Source organism: Convolutriloba macropyga, chromosome 4 (genome assembly GCF_964194025.1).
Source record: "Convolutriloba macropyga chromosome 4, txConMacr16.3, whole genome shotgun sequence".
Lineage (NCBI taxonomy): Eukaryota > Metazoa > Xenacoelomorpha > Acoela > Convolutidae > Convolutriloba > Convolutriloba macropyga.
Window position 1 is genome coordinate 43,247,249 of NC_134471.1, and position 27,770 is coordinate 43,275,018.

Consider the following 27,770-nt stretch of genomic DNA (forward strand, 5'->3'; position numbering starts at 1 on the left):
CATTTAATGGAATGATGGATTAAACACGGGAGAATTGTTCTGGCATATTGCATTCAGTTTCCTGCCAGTTCTAATTTTTTGTCATTTACTATTAGTCTACTTCTTAATCATGTAAACCATTGCAGAAAATATTGTTTTAAAAAATTACGTTATTTTTTTCTCAAGTTTTCCCTATGTTTTATGGTGATTGACGTTTTTTCAGTAAAATATTTGCAACGACTCAATAAAGTTCATACAGTCGAAATAAGCTAGTTCAAGAAAATTATTTTGCAGGAAAAGAATTTTTAATTTCTTATTTTAAATTGACAGGCAATATTTCAAATTCTTTCAAGATATTAGCTTCCATATCTGTTTATTAACAATCTGCAAAGACTTTATTCTCTATTTCAGAAGATTTCCTGTGATATAGCACAGGCTTTGCAAACCAGCTCTATATTGCTGCAATGAAATTTTGTTTTTTTTCTGGACGGCAAGAACTCGGTTCATGTCCCAATTTAATCTGCCCTGTCTTGATTTTTGAAGAAACATTTACAACACAAATGTTTATTTGGTGTAGTAAAAAAAATCCCACCTGCGTGATTTCTTTGTAAGTGGTTCGAACTTCTGCGTGAGTACTTGTTTTTGTGTGGTAAAGTAACTACAGGCTAGCTTAGGTGTAAAGAGCTTTATTGCTACAATACTAGCTATCAGTTATACGCTACAAAAATTTGACACTGTGACAGAAATCCTTTCGACCGATGAAATATTTCAGACTTCGGAGGATAAATTTAGCCTCAGCAAACTCAATGACCTCTATGAAATCATAATGAAGATTCTCACAAAGAAACTCAAAATACTTTTAAGAGGCAGCGTGAAATGTACCTGAAATTTGCTTGTTCAGCGCTGAAATTCTCGCAGACTCAGTGGAGCTTTCGTTTGGGGTTTTTGTTTGTTTTTTTACCACAAAAAATTCAAGCCAGTTGTTCAAAAATGCAAATTCTTGCTAGTACCTTGAAAGATTTTTTGCAAGATTTTTAAATCCATTAGGATTTTTGTTGCGAATATACGCGTGAAATCTGTTCTGTCAGTTTTTAAAGAAGCATATTGAAGTGAAAATGCGTGATCAGGATTTGAAAGAAGAACTCATCTCTATGACCAATTAAAATGTTTTGAGTCGGTTTTCAGTTTTTTGGGTTCCATTTTCTCAAAGCCAGAGATTAATTTCGCAATCTGTTAGTTCCACACGAAATTGTTTCTCCATTTTTCCAAATTACTCCGCTCCATTAGATGAGAAATATTTTCGCAATATAACAAAACTAGAATTGTTTCCAACAACAGACGGGATTTATGGCCGCAATAAAAGAATGTCAATAGATGAAACTTATCAACTCAGAAGAGACTTAACAAATCATCGCTGCCGGAACAATTTGATGTGAGTATTTTATTTGGAATGGAAGATGTTGAACAATTATCCCTCAACATCAATTTTCAATGTTTCTTTGATTAAACTGCTAATCTGTTGTGTTGATGACTATAATCATGATAACCAAGTTAATTCTAAAAATTTTTGTGGCCCTTTAAAAAAATTCAATATTCCTTGATGTTGTCCACTGGCGAGTAGTTGACGCATTATTCCCTAATGGAGTTATGTCGACTGTGCTCGGTCATGACTCAGACCATTTTTGAGCGCACATGGTGGGTGATATAGCAACACAAATTTGCCGAAATTGGGGGATAGAGCAACATTAGAGGGGCAGAAAACTTTGTCATATGCGAGCTAACATTTGCATCATACACGTGTACATTTTTTTAAATCACAAACGTATCATCATTAATCGGAGCTACAATTGAAACAACAGCCCGCAATGTATAAATCGAATAAAAAGTGTAGGTTTTTTCATCATCTTCCTTTTCTATCTAAGATCACAAGAACAATTTTCTTGTAACCGAAGAAAGACTGCGCTCATTTTTAACAAAAAACTCTAGAATGAACCCTGCATATACTTGGATTCAAAGTCGTTAGAAACGCTAAGGCAGTAATGCACAAACAACATGAAGTACATAAGAGGGGACTTAAAGTGCAAAAGGAGAGAGTGAAAGGAGAACAAAAATCTCATTTTGTTTCCGGTCAATAGTATTCTCAAGATATTACCGTTGAATGACCACATTTTTTTGCTCTCTGGCATTTCTGATAGAAAAAAAAACACTAAAACAATTATAAATTCTCCAATAACGAACGGTGTCCTGTTTCTTCACCCTTATTTTTGACCCCCCCCCCCCCCCCTATAATTTAACTCCGATTTTTTTACCTCTAAATCAATAACCCCGAAATAAATGCACCCTCACATTGTTTCACCCCGATTTTCAGAATCCTATTATTGAGAAAATAAGTCCTCGATCTATTATCTATTCTTATTAGACCCAATACTGGAATATAAATTGGGCTGAAATGACTAAAGGGGGATTTAACTTGTACACAAAGGAAACTGCAAGAGTAGTGGATAAAACAAGGGATTCAACCACCAGCAAAATTTGTCCCTTTCTCCTAACGCTAATCGCGCATGTCGAATCGGGCCAAATTTTACTGTTTGTTGAATCCCTTTTTTTATCCACTACTATATTCACCACTATAAATACATACTACACGCACAATTTTGTGTACAAAAATGTACATAGCTAGTATAATTTATACAAATCATACACTAATATCCAAAAGTTCTCAAAGCTAGATTTAAGCCTAATTTCATATCTAATATACCAAACTATACTGAAATAAATCAGGTTAATCATCTCACAAAGTTTTGTTTCAAAAGAATCGGATGGACTGAAAATAACTCAAAATTGCTTAGAACTGGATAATAAGAAACAAGTTTCTTTAAAATTTTGACTTTAACCGGGAGACGATTGATCTATGATGTATAACTGAGTGATTCTATGTACCTGGTTACATTTTTGAGCCGAGTCTTGGGAGGTCTTGTCAAAAGGTTGACTCGCCTTTACCACGCTACGGCAGTACTGCTCGACCTTTCTTAATGGCAACTGTGGGGGAGGGTGCAACTACAGAATGCTTGAACACTTTTAATTTTAATTATTAGGCTGACTGAAGTCTAATATTAAGCTGACTGAACAACATTATTGTATCATTTGTAGGGATATCAATATTAATATTAATATAAAAATATTTTTGAATAATCAATCACTCAATTATCATTTATGAAAATTGTAATTCTGTCATGCACCTAGATTGTAGCTGGCTATCCTTCTGAACTTCTGCCAAAAACATTGTAAGGAACTTTTTCCATTCTGAGTAGTAGTCTGTTGAGACTAGGATACTGGGATAGCTTTCACATGCTTGAGAGAAGTTGATTTAACTCTGGATAGTAGAGTAGGAATATCCTTTATCGTTCACTAGTTTTTTCCAGGGAATATCCTTATTGTTTTCTTGATGGTCTTGTTTCACTTTCCCCCATATGTATCCTCTGTCAGAAATTGTCAGCAGATATAAACGATTCAGCTTTCCCTCCATGTTATTGACTGTGGTGAGATAAGACTTAAATTCACCAATATTGAATGAACTCCTGAGTTTTTTGTGGAAAGATAAATATTCCGGCACTTTCACGTCAAACTTGTCCGGTGTTTCCTGATGCTCGTAACTTAGTAGGTCCTTCTTGAACTTGGAGAGGAACAACTGGAAGAGTTCTGTTTTAGTTCGTTTTCCAGTCTCACTTTCATGTTCGGCGGTGTTGTCGGGTATGCATTTGTTCTCCTTACAAAATGTAACCATTTGATTTGTTAAGTTAGTCAACTCGTTTATATTCTCTTCAGATAAAGAAGTGGATGATAAAGCTCCAGTTATTAAAGTCTCGTCAAATGACGAAAATTGTTTAAAATTTTTCGCTAGTTTTTGTAGTGAAGTGAAACTCATGATGAATAGCCAAAAAATGCCGTGGAGAATAAAGGTCCCCACGTGGAGAATTATTCTAGAACATTCTTTTTTCTAGAATATTCCCACATGATTTTTAACTTAAATTTAGTTATCATTTCCCAAGCAATTACATGTTTTAAAGTAAAATAATAATTAAATCCTTCTATTAAATTGAATGATTTGTATAATCTATTAAAAATTAAATAAAGATTTTAATAAATACTCACTTTACTAGCTAATTTTTAAGGGTATCTTTTATTCGAAATTTTCACTTGTTTTCATTCTGTTAGTGGTGGCGGCATTCTTTGTCAATGGCGGCGGCCATTTTAGCATGACATGCACTTTTCATTCGATCTGCTAAGCAGTGTAAAGCGATGTTAAACCAAGCTTGTTGACTTCTTATGCTCTTAGCGGTTGCTAAATATGAAAGAAAGCGAACAATAATAGCACAGTCAAAAACACTGAGATCGGTGGAAACACAGTGATTAGTGTTTTTCTATGTCTTCTTGAATATTATACTTATAAACATGCTCTCTGAATTGATTTCTAGTGTGACCATATCTATATCTATGAAGATAAAACATATTCTACATTTCCTATTTCTAAATCTATATATTGATATATGTTTATAAACATTACACATACTACACGTTAGATATTGATCAGGATCAGAAAAATGATATCCCAAATGTTCTATATAATCTTTAACCTTAACCATATTTTTACATACATAACAAGAATATTCTAATTCTTTACAATTATTACAACATACTTTCCTAGGTTTATTTATACACTTATCGCATTTCATTTTCATTTTTCGAAATTTTTTTTTGATTATTTCCCTAAAAAAAATACATCATGTCTCAATCAACTAATACTAGTGTCATAAACTTCTGCGATGTTTGTAATCTATCCTTTGAATCAAAGAAGGCTTTATACAGGCATCAATCATACGATCTCAAACATAAGGAACTATTGCAGAAAATGTTTGAGTCTGAAGAAGAGGAAATCTCGGAGAGGGTGCATAACTTGGATGAAGATGATTATATTATTAAAACTAGGGCTAAAACTAAAACAGAAACTAAATCAGAAACTGAAACTGAAAACAATATCCATTCTAAGATTAGGTTTATATGCAAAGAATGACATGAAGAATTTGGCAGTAAAGTAGCTCTAATTACTCATTCATATAGTCACAATCGCATGTATCTAGAAAACACAGAAGACTTCGATATAAACTCAAGTCAGAACATGAGAAAATTTTATATTACTGATAAAAATGGGAATTACATTGAAGATACAGATGAAGCAACTAATTACTCTTTAGAAGAAATTAAAAACTGTTACCAGTTTCGTAAAGTTAAGAGTTTTAAATATAAGATCACGGCTGAATGTGATTATAAGAAGAGAACCAAAGAAGAAGTTAAAACTACTAAAATATATTTCAATACTGATTATATTAATAATAATGCAATATATGAATATGGTGACTTCAATCGGTGGCTAGATTTCGAAAAGGAAATATATGAAGGTTATGGTTATGATTTTGAGTTTCTTGGAATAAGAAGTATTCAGTTAAACATTGAACCATCTAAAGCATCTATTGGTAGTTATATAGATTTACCTCCTGATCTCAAAAACTCTAAATCGATATTAAAAATACGTAGTTATAAATACAACTGCTTACAACTAACTATAACTGCTTGGCTACATCCATCCCCACACCGTGCAACTCGAGAAAGTAAATATGTAGATAAACTAATTGAACCAAGACAACAACATGAAGATGATTTTGCTTATATAATAAGAATACAGAAGTTGTATAATATTAATATTTGAAATTGTGTATATATTACTATTAATATATACACACCTTGTGGCAATGGTAAAATAGAATTGTTTAAACAAGTGGATGATTTTAATAAAGATAGAAAAGATGTAAGAATACTAGTTTGGAGTAATGGTCAAATAGAACACTGTGCCCTAATAAAAATATAGAAACCCTGTTAGAACGACCAAATAAAAATAACATAAAATATTATTATTGTGATAGGTGTACCTATTAGTTTAACTCACAAATTAAATATGATAAGCACGAATGCAACAACTCATTCAAACCAGAGATTGTTTGTCCTAAGAAAAAACATATTACTTTTATAAATGAAAACAAACGTCAGAATATAAAAAATATTATAACTGCCGATATAGAATGTTGCATTGTTGATCCGTGAAGCGGTTTCACCGATGTCACAACTAATGATTTAAAATATGTAATAGCTGAACATATTCCAAAAGCTGTGGTTTACACCTGGCAAGGTAACTTCAAACACTACTTCGGTCTAGACTGCATCAAAAGGTTTGCTAGAGATCTGTTAGAATTAGAAACTGAGAATAATTTCAAACATAATGAAAAGATGATATTCACAGAAGAAGATAAATTATATCATGAAACTAATAACACTTGTCATATCTGAAGCAAAACATGTATTAATAAAGTAAGAGATCATTGTCATGAAACTGGTAAATATAGAGGACCAGCATGTAAAACTTGTAGTCTAAGATACAAACAACAAAACTTCATTCCAGTAATATTCCATAATGGCTCTGGCTATGACTTCAACCTACTATACAGTGAACTCTTCAAACAGAATAATGATAAAAGAAAAGTGGATAACATACCACTAGCTGCTGGTAAGTCTAAGATGTTTAGCATTGGTTGTCTCAAATTCTTAGGCAGTTATAACTTCTTAGCTGTGCCCCTAGATCAAATGGCAAAGATATATGGGTGTAAAACTAAAACATTATATCCATATGAATACTTTGGTTTAGACTCCTTGGGAACCACGACCAAGTCGTATAGTAGCAAAGCTACCTATAATAATCTTATAGGTAGTCTAAAAATAGAAGACTTCAAATCCTCACTACATAATAAATTACCAACACAAGAAGAAGTAGTTAACTTTAATAATGAAAACAGTCATAAAACTGGAAAATATCTAACTATAGAGTATTTATAGAATGATGTGGAAATATTAGACTATTGCATGAATGAATATGTTAAACTAAGTATGAAAGAATTCAATTCAATCCACTACATCACGTTAGTCTCCCGGGTTATAGTTTTGATTGTTGGTTAATGTCAAGTGGTGTAACATTAGATACATTACAAGATAAACAAATGCTAGATGATTTTGTTGGAGCAAAGAGAGGTGGTATATGTAGAATAATGGGTGATAGATATATAGATAACAGAGATGGTAAGACCATATGGTACATAGACGCAAACAACCTATATGGTTATGCAATGATGCAAAAGTTACCTTATAAGGATTTTGAGTTTATTACTACTACTACTACTCTAGATCCACGAACGGACTTCGTCCTTGGCAAGCCAAGCGGGTTCCTCGATGAAATATTGAATACTCCAGATGATAGTGATCATGGTTACTATATAGTTTGTGATATTGATTATACTAATGAATGTAAAGAGAGAACAGAACAGTTAGCACTAATGCATTATAAAAGAAAGATAAATGATAATGAATTGGGATACCGCCAAAGAGAGAAAAGTAAAGCAAGATCAGAGAAATTAATCTTGGACCAAAACAACACAACAGAATATATGGTTCATCATAGGATGTTAAAGTTCTATGTTAAGATGGGGTAAAAGTAACAAAAATACATAGAGTAATTAAATTTAAACAAGATTATATATGTAGCGATTATATACAAAACAATACAAATAAAAGAGCAACAGCTAAAACTGAAGCAGAAAAGGATGTAAGGAAATTAATGAAGAACTCATTATATGGAAGAATGTGCATGAATCCTCTACACTTCTTTCAAAGCAAGTTCTCGCATGATGAAGAAAAGATAATGAAAAGTGTAAGTAAACAAACATTTAAGAATATAACTAGAAATAGAGATTATAGCCAAATAGAATATATAAAGAAAAAAATAGAATATGATTCTCCAGTATATGTAGGTGTTACTATCTTAGAATTAAGTAAATTACAGAAGTATGATGAATTCTATATTATTCTACAACCATCCCTCAAAGATCTAACACTTCACTATATGGATACGGACAGTTTCGTATTAAGTTATAGTGAAGGTAAAATTAGTGATGAGCATATGGACTTAAGTAATCTAGACATACCTATAAAAACCAATAATGAAGTCCCCGGCAAGTTTAAGCACGAGCTGGGAAGTAGAATTATTGAGGAATTTATGGCATATATAGCTTCGAAAATTATCCTAAAAACACTAAAGAAAAGGGAGTAAAGAAGCATATTAATGCTAGGCACATAGATTAATATGATGCATTAATGAATATTACACAGAGGACAGTAGATGAATGTAGAATACAAAAAGTTGGTGATAACATGACAACAACAAAAACAAGTAAGATTAGTCTAAACATATTTGATGATAAAAGATTTTATGTAAATAATATTAAAAGCTGTCCTCATGATGAGAATCTATATCTATTCAAAAGAGATTTAATAAAAATGATCCACCAAGCATCAGTGAAACTGCTTCGCAGATCATTAGATGGAGACAAAGACCTACTGGTTAATAATATTCTAGAACTAACCATTAATGATGATAGAAAGTTAATTGAAGTTGCTATTATATTATATAATGAGCTTTGCTAATTTTTATAACAAATATTTATAGACCTAATTCATTCATTACATCCATAGGGTTGGTAGTTAGTATATTATAAATCATTATTGAGCCATATATTTTTCCATAGTGTCTCCCATGATTGTATTCTTATGTAATGTAGCTCCAGCTATTATATTTTTATTATATTCTAGAATATTTATTATCTTCCCAACCCCATCTACATATTTAGAATAAGTTGAAATTATTAAATCATCATGATTTGGTTCCTTAATATGATCAATAAACTCATCTATAGTATTACAACGTCTTTTACAAGCTAAACATCTTTTTAGATTAAGAGAGAAGCTGTTTTCATTATCCATTTTTTACTCTTATTATAGTTTTTCAACACATATAAAATGACTAAACTAGATAAACTTATAGAATTAAACAATCTAGAAAAACAAAACAGAAAAAATAGATTAGAAGATAAATTAAAACAACAAGAATATTATGGTGAAATAGAAGAGTTATTCGATCCTTTAACTAAAACTATCAATGAAAACAATGAACGGAATCTAGCATTAAGTGAACAAACATTAAGAGCAATAGATTGGCAAAATCAAGAGTTAGATAAACAAACTAAGATGATTGGTGAAACTGCTTCGCAGATCGAGCAAGCTGGTTCCCAGTTTAATGAAACTGCTTCGCAGATGGGTGAAACTGCTTCCAAGATTGGTGAAACGTTAAAGGGGACCATAAAGCAAAATCAAGATATAGCACCAGTTTATGTTGATACAAAAACAGCCAAACTTCTTCATGACATGGGGGCTCAAACTAATCCTCAATTAAAATTAGAACTCGTAGATTTACCTAGTAGGAGATATAAAATGAATAGTTTTGATATAACTCTAGAGCAGGGTGCATTTTTAGTTAGGGATAATGTATATGAGTTTTTAGAAGGATTTACTGATTTTCTTACTGAAACAAATGTAACATATGATGATAAAGTTGAGGAAGATGAAAACAAAATTAAAAGGTTTTTAGAGGATATTTGATATGATTTAGGAAAAGGGGATAAGAAAAGCGCTAGATATAGAACAATAAAACGTATAATGGGGGTAAGATATGATATATTTGGCAGGGGATTAAATGGCAACCCAAATAATTTAGTAGAAAGACTAGAATTATTAATACTAGAAACAAAAGCTGGTCATGATGGATTATATGATGAAATGCTAGATATATCTAAGCAACTATTATCTATGAATATTATTAATCAAGACCAACTAGATAAATTTGTTTTTAACTACGGTAAATGAATAATGATAGAAAAACAACAACAACAACTAGCTAAAGAAGTATTCAGTCCTCAAATAACAAAGTTTAAAAGACAAAGAATAATACCACTATATAAAGGTGAAACATGGTCAGCTGATTTAATTGATAAGTCATCTCTAAGTAAATACAATAATAATTATAAGTTTATATTAACAGTTATAGATGTTTTCACAAAATATGCATGGGCTATTCCTTTAAAGAATAAATCTGGTTTATCTATAACTAATGGTTTTAAAACAATCCTATCAGAAGGACGAAAACCAGAAAAATTATGGGTAGATAGAGGTAGTGATTTTTACAATAAAACATTTAAATCTTTATTTAAGGAATATGGAACCGGCAAAGCCGCTTCAGGGATAGAGCTATATTCTACTTATAGTGATTTAAAGGCGGTATTCATAGAGAGATTCAATAGAACAATATTACACATAATAAATAAACCTATGTTCATCAATGGCGATGGTAAATGGGTAAATATTTTAAATGATGATGTTGTAACATATAACAATAAAATTCACTCAACAATTAATATGACACCAGTTGATGCTTCTATTAATCCTGATAAAGTTAAATACACTTTTAGTTTTATGAATATTAAGGGTAAACTTAACGTTGGTGATTATGTTAGAAATGTAGATAAACGTTATATCTTCTCTAAAGGTTACACTTCTAATTGGAATAGAGAATTGTTTAAGGTGAATGAAGTTCTAAAAACACATCCACCAACATATAAAATAGAAGATATTAATGGAGAGATAATAGAAGGCAAATATTATGAACAGGAACTATTGAAATCTGAGTTTGATTTTGAATCTAATAATAAAGTTTTGGAATCATTAAATATATTTCTTAAAATAAATAATGACAAGAAACAGAGTCAATCAAGCGAAACGTCATATAGGGAATGGAAACAACTTAACACTAAGTAAGGCTCGTGGGTTATTCCTAGAAGATAATGATAATATTGATGTGAAGGATACCTATAAAATTACAAATGTACATCCTCCGATAGATGAAAAAGATGTTGTTAATAAAGAGTATTGTGACAATAACTTATTATCCTCTTCTAATAAAATAGACATTTTAATTACAAGCATAACTGAACTAAGAAAGGGTGACTTTGATAAAGTTACAACTAAAACATTACAACTAAATGAAACACAAGTTAATGAAGAACTAATTAATGACTTTATTAAATCAACAAATGAAGTCAGAAATACTGTTAAGTTTTGTAATAAAGTTGCTGCAGATACTATCGCTAAATATAATCAATTAAAGCAAGAATTTGATAATAATAAGTTCAATGAGAATATAACTAACATACAACTAGATGAAATGTTTACTAACGGTCTGAGAGAAATGAAAGAATGCAATAAATCTCTTAGAGGTGTTATAGTACAATATATAATTGCTATACTTTTACAAAGTAAGTTACTTGATAATAAAGAGAAAGACAGATTTGAGATGCATTATAGTTTTAATCAAGAAGATATAATGAAAGAAATAGAAAGAATTTTTACTAATGAAAATAAGCAAAGCAATGACCAATCCAAAAGCACCGAGTGAGAGATTACTATATGCAGATTTGACATCAGTATCAGAAAGATTGATAAACGAAAAGATTCAAGCTAATAATAAATTTAACAACAATATTAATATTATACAAGATATTAGAAATTATTATGAAACTGAAACTAATAACTATAATAAGAAGTTAAGTAGATATAAGAATTTTATTAACATAGCTGAGATAACAGAAATAGTATTATCATCAATAGCAACAACTGCAACAACAACATCAGTTTCATTAACAGGTATAGGATTACCTTATTCTATACCAACAGTTTATGCTACGGCAACTGTTTGTGGTTCATTATCAAAAACAATTAATACTAAAAAAAGAAATAAAATTATAAGTATTCACAAATGTATATTTTAAGTAAACAGTTTAGCGACAAATTTAATAGACTATATACTAAATCAATGAATGATAATAAACTAGGTAATGATGAGTATAATGAATTTGTTAAGTTATATGAGGATTATAAGAAGAATAAGAAAAACAAGCTGAGTATTTTTTAGGTTAAAGATATTGGTGCTTCGTAATAACAATGTTTTTAGTAATAATAATATTAGTATTAATATTTATCCGCGAACAGACTTTGTCTGTGGCAAGCCAAGCGGTTACACCGATCGATAAATATATAATCATAATCTTAGTTATAATCATAATCATAAACATAATATAATCATAATATAACCATAATCATAGCTATAATCATAATCATAATCATAAACATAATCATAATCAAATAATTATCTTTTCTTTGTACCTAAGTACAACCCTCTTCCTTTTTGTACTACCTTTATACCTTCACCAGTAGTTGCAAATTTAATTAAATCAGGTGTAGCCGCTAGAGCTGCTTTAGGGTTTCTAGATGCAGCTGCACTTCCTATTTTACTTGCTATTTCTAATGCTCTAACTGGATTATTAGCAACTTTCTTTCCAAAGTTAACTGTAGCCCTACCGACACTTTTAAAGAAATCTTTAAGTCCTTCTGCTTCTATTGTTGCATCAGATACTGTCATTAATTTATTCCTTCTACATAAAACATAATTACCTTTTAACATTTTAGTACCTTTTGAAGTGATAGCTCCTCTTATTTTAACAGTACCACTATAATGTCTACCTCCAACACAAAATGAATTAGTTTTGAACTTATTTAAAAGACTCATTTCTTTATATAAAAAATAATGGAAGTTAAAAAGTATAATCCTTTTGTTGTTATTAAACCCAAGCCCAAGTCCAAGCCCAAGGTTAAGCTTGAAGCTAGAGGCTTGGCTCTAGAGAATAAAAAAAATTAGACTTTATTTATGCTAAAGGTTTTGTTAATACTAATAAGAAATAGTTGGGTGTTAACAAGAGTAACAAGAGTAACAATTAGAGCTGACTAGCTATAAGTATAAGTATAAGTATATGGTTATGTATATAATTACAACAATAACTATATTATACTATAATTATAAATTATCGCTAGAGTTATATCTAAAATTATAATTATATCTTTGACTTAAATTATATCTATGATTTTATGTCTACCATCTTATTACCATCACTACTCACACTAATAACCTTTCTAGTTAATACTAATGCATGACATATAACATCTGCAACTGCAGCACTAAATTTAAAATTAAGTTGTATTGGTTGTGGACCTATATGATCCCTTTGATATCTAGTATCGAATACATATATTCTATAATTACTTTTGAATGTTCTATGATTTATATATGGTTTTATATTATGTGGTAGCCCATTATAATCTTTATTAAAGCTAACAATCTCTTTAAAAGCCTCATTATAATTATTGGTACCATAATTATTATTCATTCTATCCTCAGGATAAAACTCACTACCAATCTTACAATAACATTCAGTAACATTCATTACATCAAATGTACTTGCATCATGAGTTTGCTCATTAACATTATTATTTTCAAAACCAACTATAATATTTTGTGGTCTTTCCATACCACTTTCCATACCTAGATCAAACAAGAAGTTAGTAGCATTGGGTACATTCTTATAAAATGTCTTTCTTTCATAATAACTAAAGTCTACCTTATTCTTTTTATTTAATCCTTTCTGCACAATATTTCTATTATCATTACTAGGATCAATACTAGGCACACACCATGATATATCTCTAATTTCTATATTACCAACATTAGCAACTACACCAGGATTAGCCTTAACTCTAAATAGAGCTCTATCATTATTCTTCCTTTTTAATATAGTTGAAATCCTAAACCATATATAATCTTTTCTAAATCATTTACGAAACCAAATAGATCACTCATCTTAATCATCATATACATATGTCCTCGTTGTGCAGCAATATGGTCACCTTTAAGTTGACTATCTCTATTGACCTGATTTCTAACAAAACCACTCTCATATTCATCAGCAGTACTAGTTAATATCTTATACATCAATAGATTAGGATGACAATGATCTATATATTCAATAGTCCTACCACCACTAGTTTCAAGCTTAATTGAACTAAACAATGCCATCATACCATAATTAACTAATCTAATATTAGCATCATTAGCAAATACACCACCAGCATCATCTGATACAACAAACTCTATCTCTAGATATGAATCACGCAAACTTAAGTGATTCTCTTTTCTATTGAGTATGATATTAGTATTGGTATTAACCGTATTCATTGTTGCCAGATTATTAGGTTTATACTTTATAATCTTATTTTTATGTATATCATTATTATAACTATAAGTTGTATCCAAATTAAAGTTCATTTTTATTAGGGTAAATATTTATAAGATTATAGCTAGATTTATAATCTTACTTTTATGTATAATTAAATTTATTTTCATTAGGGGTTAGCAGATTCTTATTTATAAAATTAAATATAGATATAATTAAAGCTAGATTCATAATCTAAATATACTTAAGTTCATTTTCATTCGAGATTATCAGATTCATATTTCATTAAACTAAATATAGATATAATTATAGCTATAATTTGAATTATACTTAAAATCTTTCTACTACTTGTTTTGTTATTATAACTGGGAGTTGCAACGAAATTAGAGTTCATTTTTATGAGATAAAAAATGACAGACAACTTAATCACCGGAGGTGCAACTTCGTTGATCTTATGGGAACTACAAAAGATAACTAAAGAGTTAACCAAAACTAAAGATGAACATACACTTAACTTTAGAATGATAAAACCAAATGAAAGATTTCATTTTAATAACCCTAAACTTAACACAACAAAAATGGTGTTAATTAGATTATCGGTTTATAATTCAGTGTTTAATATAACTGAAAGAAATAAAGAGTTTAAATTTACTAATCCACTAACTTTCCATCAGGTAGATGCAGCCGAAGTATTTATTATAACACCAGGGTCATACGAGTTAACCGATATGGCAGATATAATAAAACAAGAAACAAATAATAATGTTTTAATACAAGTAGATGAAAATACAATGAAATGTAAAATGGAAGTGTTACAAGGTGTTATTTATTTTGATGTAGAAAACTCGGTAGCATCATTAATAGGATTTGATAAACAAATATATTCAAGAGGTAAGTATACTACAAATAAAATTATTGATATAATGGGTTTCAATACTATTAACATCCATTGCAATATTATATCTGGAGCTAAAGATAATGGTAAAGATACAGATATATTATATACTTTTAATCTAACTGAACCACCCGGTTATATGATAATAGATATTCCAACAAATGTATTATATCAAATTGTAACAAAAGATAGAATAGAAAAAATATAGTTTTATATTAAAGATGAGTATGGAAGACCTATAGACTTTAATGGTGATGTATTAAGTTTTACTTTACATCTGGTGTAACCAGCAACTTCATTGATCTAGTTTAGTCTTAATTTGACTTAACTTAAATTAAACTAAAAAATTTTCCTATCCCAATTAATTCTTAGTTTACCATTAATATTTTTATTTTTAGTTATATCAATGACAATGTAATTATAAGGCTCTTTCCATACCTTATTACATATATTAGCAAAATCTTTATAACCAAGTTCAACATTATTAAAGAAACCTTGATATATCGATGCTAGGACTTTACCATTCTTTCTATACCATGGTACTGATCGCCAGTGGGTCCAATGATGTATAGCTTATCAAAGTATATACTAGCTAGAATTGGTTTTTTCAATAAGAATGTCTTACCACATTCACCAGGACCAGATATTATACATCTAAAGTTATCTGGGAATGCGGCTTCAGTAATTATATCATCATCATTTAACCATGAATATAGATCATCATTCATGTTTACAGAGATACTGTTAGTAGGACTATGGGACTTCGTCCATGTTTCACCATTGATATTAGGTTTAAACTTTTGATGAGGCTTCACCCATCCGGGAACCGGTTTCACCGATGTTTCACCATGTTTTTCATCCAATATATTAAAAAAATTATAATTATCATTATCATTATCATTATCATTATCATTATCATCATCATTATCATTATCATTATCATTATCATTATCATTATCATTATCATTATCATTATCATTATCATTATCATTATCATTATCATTATCATTATCATTATCATTATCATTATCATTATCATTATCATTATCATTATCATTGTCATTATCATTATCATTATCATTATCATTATCATTATCATTATCATTATCATTATCATTATCATTATCATTATCATTATCATTATCATTATCACTATCATTATCATTATCATTATCATTATCATTATCATTATCATTAACATTAACATTATCATTATCATTAACATTAACATTAACATTAACATTAACATTATCATTATCATTATCATTTATCATTAACATTACAACTTAAACAAAAACACTCATTATATATTCCTGGATATTTACATTGATTAACTAGAATATTCAAAGCACTTTTAATTCTAAATCCTCTATCAATAAGATAGATCATATATAAACAATAAGCCCCACAATAAGATTCATCATGTTGTTGTATTCTTTCATTGGAGCCTAGATCAACATATTCTTCTAAAAATAAAGGTGGAGTTTCTACACCAAAAATATCAAAGTAATAGACAGGACCATCGGTGTAACCGCTTCGCTGATCTTCTCTTCTTATAACTAAAACCCAATGTGTACCTTCATTTGGATGTAGATTTACAATAATGTTGAAATTAGGATCCCCGATACTATCTGGAGTTTGATCTCTCATTACAATCTCAATTGGTGTTAGACTTATATCTTTACCTATATCTTTAATTCTAATATCACTCATAGCATTATTATCAATATTAAATTTATTATTGAATTCGTCAAAAGTTAGGATGAGCATTTTTATATATATAAATTTTATATATAAAAATGGAAACAGGTAGTGCGGTTTTTATTTTTATTATCTTAAATGGAATTTGTTATATAATATGATTCAAGACCAAGTAAATATACAAAACTAGAAGAAAGCTTTGGTGGATTTATGAATAGGAGTCTAGTTAGATTTGAATATGAAAAGTCACTATTACATACTATTGTTTATGCTGGAACTGGTTCAGGTAAAATATATTTTATTAGACAATATTTAAAGTTATAATCAGTCCAAAACCAAGATCTGCGAAGCAGTTTCACTGATCAAGATCAATATCAAGATCAAGATCGAGATCAAGTTCAAGATCAAGCTAAAATAATAGTTATAGTGTGTAAAGATGACAGAGACTGGATAGATCCTCAGTCTAATAAATTTTATACTGGGTTTAATAAATGTGATATAAATATGGTCACAAAAAATAATATGCATAAATTTCAAAATTGTGTAATAGTACTTGATGATATGGGTGATAGGTTAAATAAGGATATAAGTTATTACTTTACAGAAGGTAGACATTATAATATTCAAATGATTGTAATGTGTCATAAACCAGCTCAAATAATTAATACAGCAAGAATGAGTTGTGATACTATTTATTTAACAACTTATAATGGACCTGACCTATTTAAAAACTTTAATGAGATATATAAATGTGAACATGACTTCAATAAAATAATTAGTGAATTAAATAGTAACTATTATAATTATACAGATGGAATGTCAGATGAACTTCGTTATGGTATAATTAAATATATTAAAAAAGAAAATACTTTTATTATTTTTAGTAGTAATAGAACAATGATTTATGATTCAAGAGTTGGTTTCCTTGATTTAAAAGCTCTTAGTTTAAAAGATGATTTAGAAAGAGAAGACATAAATAAACTTATAGCATATATGAAACCACTAATGATTAAAGCAACAGATAGAAATGTTATTAATCATGATAATTATCAGTTTTATTTTAATAAACTTCTTACTTTAATTAATATTAAAATACAGAATGATGTTCTAACTAAAGAAATGATTATGGGAAAGGGTATGAAAATTTTATCAAATATTGGTGGAATTATAGGCACAGGTTTAATTATATTTAGTTATATTTATCCCGATTCAAAATCAAGAAATGCTGGAACTGTAGCAATGGGAGCAAGCACAATGTTGAGTAAAGTAAATACATTAGTTAATGTTGGATATGGAGAAGAGTTGGAAGGTAAAACACGAAGCAGTTTGGTAAACCATGAACAAAGTTCGTATACTGATCAGTGTAACTGTGACTTCGTCAATGAAGAGATGGGAATAGAAAAGGAGGAAGGTTTTCAGACAAACTATATGGAAATAATAAAGAGTTTAGAGAAAAGATTATAAATTTTCTTAAAGATGAAAAAGAATTAGACCTTGATTTGATCTTAGATAAGAGATGTAAAACTAATACACTCAATACTTTAGGAAATAAATATTTAGCAGAGTGTATCTAATCTAAAGATAATACTAAAGATTTAATTGAAATCATGGCTAAATATTATTCTACAGCCTAGCTAATTTTATAATTTCGCCTATTATAAATGCTTTTACAATGTTTAGAGTGTAACTATAAATGTGGAAACATTGCTGTTTCAAAATATCATTGTGAATCATTTCATAAAGATAAAACTGATAAATGTATGTGTGGTAATATAATATTAAGTGGTATTTGTGCTAATTATTTTTCCCCATGGGGTTGTTCTTTAAAAAATGAATTTAGTTCTAGTTCTAATTCTAATTCTAGTTCTAACCCTAGTCCTATTTCTAATTCTAATTCTTATTCTAATTCTAATTCTAACCCTAGTTCTAGTTCTAACCCGAATTCTAACTTTAGTTCTAACCCTAATTCTATTTCTAACCCTAGTTCTAGTTCTAGTGCTAACCCCAATTCTAGCTCTAGTTCTGGTTCTGATTCTATCTATGACTATAACTCTAACTCAGATCCTAACCCCAACCCTAACCCTAACCTTAACCTTATCCCTAACCCTAACCCCAGCTCAGAAGTATTAACTAGATGTTGTAATAAGTGTAATTATATAAAACCACTAAATAGTTTTGATGAGGGTAAGTATACATGTAGAAGTTGTACTTCAGCTAAAGTTAATTGTCCATATTGTACTTCTGTTGTGAGATATGATGGGATACGGGCTCATGTAAAGAAACAACATCCAGATATAGAATTGACTAGAGGATTTAGTAGAAATTTAACTGATCGGTGTAACCGCTTCGCGGATAAAACAGTTAATCCTAGTTGGCAAAGTCCTAGAGCTGTAAGTCCTTTAGTTATAAACCAAACAGAGGATCTGCGAATTTGCAAAACAACTCCATTGAGCAGTTTCACTGATAGTTGTTCATGTAAATACTATAATTTTCTATCATTTCTTATTAATAATGGAATAAATATAGAAAAAATAAAAGAAAATATAAATTTATTGAAAAGTATAGATAATTTGAAATAAAAAGTATAAAAAAATAAAAAAATAACAAAAAAGAGGGAATCACTCTTTAAGAGCGAAAAAGAGCGATCGTTTCTACTGGGGATCACTCCGAATAAGAGTGAATCACTCTTTAAGAGCGAAATATATATTTTGCTTTGATTTTTTGATTTTTTGTTTTTATTTTTGATTTTAATTGATTTTTTTATTGAATTTAGAGCTAATATATAGTAGTGGATAAAACAAGGGATTCAACAAACAGTAAAATTTGGCCCGATTCGACATGCGCGATTAGCGTTAGGAGAAAGGGACAAATTTTGCTGGTGGTTGAATCCCTTGTTTTATCCACTACTTGCAAGAACGATAATGCTGTTGATCGTTGTCCCTATAAAGAACAAGCTTTCTGCAGTGGATCCAACAGTAATATGGAACTGTCGGATTCCAATCCATTTTCATGATTGCTTCAGATTAACTAATATGCCTTAAGAAGAAAATGTATCAGAACGTAAAAGGACAGGATCAGAACTTGCGGTAACTTAACAAGGACAAAACTCATATTTGTTTCTTTAGTGCTAATGCCAGCTTGTTAAAATTGTGTATTTGAAAGAATTTCTGTTTTTGTGTTAATATTTTTTTGAAATCCATCTTAAGAATTTTCAAGTGGTGCTCCTACGTCCTAGCGGATATACATTGAGGCCTCACATGGCTACTTTTTAAGCAATTTGATCTCGTGCGTTAACTTTATGATCGGACCATTAATTGAATACACAATTCTTCCGTGATTAGATATGAAACTTGCTAAGCTTAGATGGTAACAAATATATTAATCTGGATTTCTGTGAATTGTTGGATTAACACGCGATCAAAATTTGTTTTGATTCGATCATTTTTTCAAAAAGTTGCTTTTAAGTTTAGCATTGATCATTTCAGTTGTAAATTACCAGTTCGTCCAATGGAACGTACCGTTGGTCCGATCAAAGTTCAACACCAAAATATTCGGATTTATCTTATTCAATGACATTAGTAAACTTACAAAATGGTCTTTATGTCATTCTGGGATTTCAAAAAAATTCATGTCGTATAATTTCCCACTCTTGAATCTAAAAAGTTTTTTATTTAAATCTTTCGAGTGTTAGCTTTGCTAATTTCGACTTCAAGGTAAATAAAGGATTTTGTTGTTATGTCCAGTAAGAGGTGAATCATGCACGGGGTTAAATAAATGAGGAGGTGATACATAAGTTGTTACATTGGAGGTGGGGGGTTAGATAAATTGAGATTGAAATAAGTAGAACCATCTAGAACATGTCAACCTAGAGGAGCTACGACCGTTTTTGCCTCCCATTCATCGCTATTAAAAATGTCTATGTTAAATAGCTAAGCTCATTATTGCTTGTGCTTAAAAGTGCTTACAGAAGACCCCCACCAAATTTGACGCAATTCATTCAAAAACTGATATCAAATTTCAGATTATCGCAAGCATAATTGCAATAATCTCCAGTTGCCTGAGATTATTGCAATGACAGTTTTTCCACCAAAATTGACCGCATTTGTACCTTGACAGCTCAACACGAGAAGTTGTTTTATTCAACGTGTACCGATAGCACAGTAAACCGCACAAATTTTAACATCTTATGGAATATGACCGTTGGTATGAAAACTTTAAGTTTAACACCATCAAAAATATGGCTCAGCGGACTTCTTTTTTGGGCGATTTTTGACGCGTTAATTCAAAACTAATTCCCTCTGCAATTCATACCTCAAGAAATAATCCAAGATCTTTTCTGCTAGCGCACCATGCCCCCCCCCCCTATCGCTTAGTTAGGCACCCCTCATTTATAAATGTGTAAACATATTGTTAAAGCTAAGTAATCTTATACGTGAACATATATGAACAATATGCATTTACTAAAAGCTAGCACAGCTATGATTTGAAAGTATTACGTATTCCACCAAAATTTGTTGCATATAACGTCAGTAAGTATACATATCTGCCATGTTACTGGAGGGGGGGGGGGGGGGGGGGGGGGGGGTCCGGACCCCCCCCCACAAGAACTCTCACCACCGAAAAACTGATTTTCTCTTAAGTTTCGCCAGCCTGAGAGAAGTTCTTGGGTAAAGTTGACTGGCGAAACTTAACCAAAAAACTTGCTTTCACTAAGAGAAAATCAGTTTTTCGGTGGTGAGAGTTCTTGTAGGGGGGTGTCCGGACCCCCCGCCCTCCAGTAACATGGCAGACACCGGCTGCTCAAATGTGTATTTCAGAAGAAAGAATGCGTAGTACGGAGTGCTTAGACTATGGTTATAGCCTGTTGTAGTAACTTTAATTTTTTTTAATCTTTGAGACCATGAGAGGCATACTTGAAAAACTTTGAAAAATTTTCAAAGTTTTTCAAAGTCCTAAAATGGTCTGAAATGGATTTTGCGCTATGAAAGAGCACTCAAAAGAGATTTTTTGTTGACTTCAGTTTTTTCACCTATGCAGTATGGGGGTCGAAACATACAAAAATTTCAAAAATTTTTTTGAAAATTTTTCAAAGTTTTTCAAAGTCCTAAAATGGTCTGAAATGGATTTTGCGCTATAAAAGAGCACTCAAAAGTGATTTTTTGTTGACTTCACTTTTTTTCACCTATGAAGTATGGGGGTCGAAACATACAAAAATTTCAAAAATTTTTTTGAAAATTTTTCAAAGTTTTTCAAAGTCCTAAAATTGGCTGAAATGGATTTTGCGCTATGAAAGAGCACTCAAAAGAGATTTTTTGTTGACTTCAGTTTTTTCACCTATGCAGTATGGGGGTCGAAACATACAAAAATTTCAAAAATTTTTTTGAAAATTTTTCAAAGTTTTTCAAAGTCCTAAAATTGGCTGAAATGGATTTTGCGCTATGAAAGAGCACTCAAAAGTGATTTTTTGTTGACTTCACTTTTTTCACCTAAGTAGTATAGGGGTCGAAACATAAAAATTTCGAATTTTTTGAAAAACATTTTCAAAATTTTTCAAAGTCCTAAAATGGTCTGAAATGGATTTTGCGCTATGAAAGAGCACTGAAAACTCATTTTTTTGTTGACTTGAAAATTTTTCTCAGATAGGGTCTACTATAACAATTTCCTCGAAAAAACTTTTTGATTAGCAATATTTTATTCTCTTGAAACTCTAACTTTCCTTCTGAGATGTCATAATTCAAAATACAAAAACAAAATACCAATTCAACCAGTGTCAGAGTTTCTAGAATCAAGACTTTTGCTTTCATTGAATAGGTTTGTGTTCAAATTAGCAGTTTTTTTTCTTTGTTTGCTAATGTTTGCTAAAGTAGTATCCCTGTCACTGCTGCTGGTAGAGTTATCCAGGCTTTCCTCGGCTTCGTTGAGAATGAAGGGGTTACTGATTTTATTATTAGAGTCGTCAGAATGATCAGACAGGTTTGAAAGGTCGACAACATCATTTAACTCCTCATTCGAATATGGTGGCTGATAAAAGCCGGGATCAGGTGTTTCCCAGCCTGTTGTAGTAACTTTAATTTTTTTTAATCTTTGAGACCATGAGAGGCATATTTGAAAAGCTTTGAAAAAATTTCAAATTTTTTTCCGAAAAACTTTCAAAGTTTTTCAAAGTCCTAAAATGTTCGGAAATGGATTTTGCGCTATGAAAGAGCACTCAAAAGTGATTTTTTGTTGATTTCACATTTTTCACTTATGAAGTAAGGGGGTCGAAACATACCAAAATTTCAAAAATTCTTTTGAAAATTTTTCGAAGTTTTTCAAAGTCCTAAAATGGTCTGAAATGGATTTTGCGCTATGAAAGAGCACTCAAAAGAGATTTTTTGTTGAATTCAGTTTTTTCACCTATGCAGTATGGGGGTCGAAACATACAAAAATTTCAAAAATTTTTTTGAAAATTTTTCAAAGTTTTTCAAAGTCCTAAAATGGTCTGAAATGGATTTTGCGCTATAAAAGAGCACTCAAAAGTGATTTTTTGTTGACTTCACTTTTTTCACCTAAGTAGTATAGGGGTCGAAACATAAAAATTTCGAATTTTTTGAAAAACATTTTCATAGTTTTTCAAAGTCCTAAAATGGTCTGAAATGGATTTTGCGCTATGAAAGAGCACTGAAAACTCATTTTTTTGTTGACTTGAAAATTTTTCTCAGATAAGGTCTACTATAACAATTTCCTCGAAAAAACTTTTTGATTAGCAATATTTTATTCTCTTGAAACTCTAACTTTCCTTCTGAGATGTCATAATTCAAAATACAAAAACAAAATACCAATTCAACCAGTGTCAGAGTTTCTAGAATCAAGACTTTTGCTTTCATTGAATAGGTTTCTGTTCAAATTAGCAGTTTTTTTTCTTTGTTTGCTAATGTTTGCTAAAGTAGTATCACTGTCACTGCTGCTGGTAGAGTTATCCAGGCTTTCCTCGGCTTCGTTGAGAATGAAGGGGTTACTGATTTTATGATTAGAGTCGTCAGAATGATCAGACAGGTTTGAAAGGTCGACAACATCATTTAACTCCTCATTCGAATATGGTGGCTGATAAAAGCCGGGATCAGGTGTTTCCCAGCCTGTTGTAGTAACTTTAATTTTTTTAAATCTTTGAGACCATGAGAGGCATATTTGAAAAGCTTTGAAAAAATTTCAAATTTTTTTCCGAAAAACTTTTAAAGTTTTTCAAAGTCCTAAAATGTTCTGAAATGGATTTTGCGCTATGAAAGAGCACTCAAAAGTGATTTTTTGTTGATTTCACATTTTTCACTTATGAAGTAAGGGGGTCGAAACATACCAAAATTTCAAAAATTCTTTTGAAAATTTTTCGAGGTTTTTCAAAGTCCTAAAATGGTCTGAAATGGATTTTGCGCTATGAAAGAGCACTCAAAAGAGATTTTTTGTTGAATTCAGTTTTTTCACCTATGCAGTATGGGGGTCGAAACATACAAAAATTTCAAAAATTTTTTTGAAAATTTTTCAAAGTTTTTCAAAGTCCTAAAATGGTCTGAAATGGATTTTGCGCTATAAAAGAGCACTCAAAAGTGATTTTTTGTTGACTTCACTTTTTTCACCTAAGTAGTATAGGGGTCGAAACATAAAAATTTCGAATTTTTTGAAAAACATTTTCAAAATTTTTCAAAGTCCTAAAATGGTCTGAAATGGATTTTGCGCTATGAAAGAGCAATGAAAACTCATTTTTTTGTTGACTTGAAAATTTTTCTCAGATAAGGTCTACTATAACAATTTCCTTGAAAAAACTTTTTGATTAGCTATATTTTATTCTCTTGAAACTCTAACTTTCCTTCTGAGATGTCATAATTCAAAATACAAAAACAAAATACCAATTCAACCAGTGTCAGAGTTTCTAGAATCAAGACTTTTGCTTTCATTGAATAGGTTTCTGTTCAAACTAGCAGTTTTTTTTCTTTGTTTGCTAATGTTTGCTAAAGTAGTATCACTGTCACTGCTGCTGGTAGAGTTATCCAGGCTTTCCTCGGCTTCGTTGAGAATGAAGGGGTTACTGATTTTATTATTAGAGTAGTCAGAATGATCAGACAGGTTTGAAAGGTCGACAACATCATTTAACTCCTCATTCGAATATGGTGGCTGATAAAAGCCGGGATCAGGTGTTTCCCAGCCTGTTGTAGTAACTTTAATTTTTTTTAATCTTTGATACCATGAGAGGCATATTTGAAAAGCTTTGAAAAAATTTCAAACTTTTTTCCGAAAAACTTTCAAAGTTTTTCAAAGTCCTAAAATGTTCTGAAATGGATTTTGCGCTATGAAAGAGCACTCAAAAGAGATTTTTTGTTGAATTCAGTTTTTTCACCTATGCAGTATGGTGGTCGAAACATACAAAAATTTCAAAAATTTTTTTGAAAAATTTTCAAAGTTTTTCAAAGTCCTAAAATGGTCTGAAATGGATTTTGCGCTATAAAAGAGCACTCAAAAGTGATTTTTTGTTGACTTCACTTTTTTCACCTAAGTAGTATAGGGGTCGAAACATAAAAATTTCGAATTTTTTGAAAAACATTTTCAAAAATTTTCAAAGTCCTAAGATGGTCTGAAATGGATTTTGCGCTATGAAAGAGCACTCAAAACTCATTTTTTTGTTGACTTGAAAATTTTTCTCAGATAAGGTCTACTATAACAATTTCCTCGAAAAAACTTTTTGATTAGCAATATTTTATTCTCTTGAAACTCTAACTTTCCTTCTGAGATGTCATAATTCAAAATACAAAAACAAAATACCAATTCAACCAGTGTCAGAGTTTCTAGAATCAAGACTTTTGCTTTCATTGAATAGGTTTCTGTTCAAATTAGCAGTTATCTTTCTTTGTTTGCTAATGTTTGCTAAAGTAGTATCACTGTCACTGCTGCTGGTAGAATTATCCAGGCTTTCCTCGGCTTCGTTGAGAATGAAGGGGTTACTGATTTTATGATTAGAGTCGTCAGAATGATCAGACAGGTTTGAAAGGTCGACAACATCATTTAACTCCCCATTCGAATATGATGGCTGATAAAAACCGGGATCAGGTGTTTCCCAGCCCAATGCCTCCCCAACTTCGGGAAGTTCGAACACATTATACGGTTCGTGCAATTCTGTATCCCAATCGGTTTCAACGCACATTTTCGTCGTAATGTACTCATCCCTCAACGAATAGTGTCCAAATGGTAGCGTAGTTTTTCGATTCGAGCTGATATATCTCTTGTCATCATATGCGCTTAGTGCAATTTTGTTGACATAAACAGTTTGTCGGTGTTGAACTTGATGTTTTCTACTCTCAATAGATCACCGGTTTCTAATGTCTTTTTAAACATCTCATGGTTCAATTTGGCTTGAGCTAATTTTTTGGTTCCTTTTGCGGTCATTGTTGATTGCCCGTTAGCAACGAGAATAGAGTACAATTTTGGTTTAAGGGCACAAGACTCCTGTATTGGTGTTCCCGCAAGTTCATCTTTGAACTTTAAGACAACTCTTTCGTTTGATCTATCGTATAGTTTGTGATCTGTTGGAAAATTTGAGAGGTCGAAATGATTTTCGAGATCCAATTTTTTTCCAAGTCGTCATAAAAATTTTGCTTTTAAGCTTGTAAATGAAAGAGTCTGTATCTGAATACAACAGCACACAATCGGTTTGTTTTTTCTTTACATTGTTATAGAACTCTAGCATGAAGAGCTTTGAAAGCTCTAAAATGCTAGCACCAACCATTGTTGGTTTGTTCCACAGGATAGACTGCTTTTTTTTAGTAATCAGAGTAGAGTTTTCGTCTATAATTTTGATTAATGAAACTTTGTCTTCAGATGTTGCTTTCAGAAGTTCCTCTTCTGTTCTGGCAAAAGAAACTGTCACTCGGTTTCGCAGACTTTCACAAAATTTTCCAAAGGTCGAGTTTGACATTAGTTTATAGAAATCTTGATCAAACTTCGTGGACGCTTCTTGTCGCTTTTGCGTTTTGAGTGCTATGTAGCTTGAAAGCTTAAAAATTTTCAAAGTTTTTCAAAGTCCTAAAATGGTCTGAAATGGATTTTGCCCTATGAAAGAGCACTCAAAAGAGATTTTTTGTTGACTTCAGTTTTTTCACCTATGCAGTATGGGGGTCGATACATACAAAAATTTCAAAAATTTTTTTGAAAATTTTTCAGTTTTTCAAAGTCCTAAAATGGTCTGAAATGGATTTTGCGCTATAAAAGAGCACTCAAAAGTGATTTTTTGTTGACTTCATTTTTTTTCACATATGAAGTATGGGGGTCGAAACATACAAAAATTTCAAAAATTTTTTTGAAAATTTTTCAAAGTTTTTCAAAGTCCTATAATGGTCTGAAATGGATTTTGCGCTATAAAAGAGCACTCAAAAGTGATTTTTTGTTGACTTCACTTTTTTTCAACTATGAAGTATGGAGGTCGAAACATACAAAAATTTCAAAAAATTTTTCGAAAATTTTTCAAAGTTTTTCAAAGTCCTAAAATTGTCTCAAATGGATTTTGCGCTATGAAAGAGCACTCAAAAGTGATTTTTTGTTGACTTCACTTTTTTCACCTAAGTAGTATAGGGGTCGAAACATAAAAATTTCGAATTTTTTGAAAAACATTTTCAAAAATTTTCAAAGTCCTAAGATGGTCTGAAATGGATTTTGCCCTATGAAAGAGCACTCAAAACTCATTTTTTTGTTGACTTGAAAATTTTTCTCAGATAAGGTCTACTATAACAATTTCCTCGAAAAAACTATTTGAATAGCAATATTTTATTCTCTTGAAACTCTAACTTTCCTTCTGAGATGTCATAATTCAAAATACAGAAACAAAATACCAATTCAATCAGTGTCAGAGTTTCTAGAATCAAGACTTTTGCTTTCATTGAATAGGTTTCTGTTCAAATTAGCAGTTTTCTTTCTTTGTTTGCTAATGTTTGCTAAAGTAGTATCACTGTCACTGCTGCTGGTAGAATTATCCAGGCTTTCCTCGGCTTCGTTGAGAATGAAGGGGTTACTGATTTTATGATTAGAGTCGTCAGAATGATCAGACAGGTTTGAAAGGTCGACAA

At 30.7% G+C, this 27,770-nt stretch overlaps 1 long non-coding RNA gene across 1 annotated transcript in view; it reads left to right on the forward strand.

Annotated features, from left to right (window-relative positions):
- The first annotated feature begins 1,190 nt into the window (after positions 1–1,190).
- Positions 1,191–27,770, forward strand: part of LOC142338444 (uncharacterized) — a 57,008-nt gene continuing 30,428 nt past the window's right edge. Inside the window, exon 1 of the long non-coding RNA XR_012758981.1 lies at positions 1,191–1,411. This is a non-coding gene — a long non-coding RNA (uncharacterized LOC142338444). The remainder of the gene's footprint in view (positions 1,412–27,770) is intronic.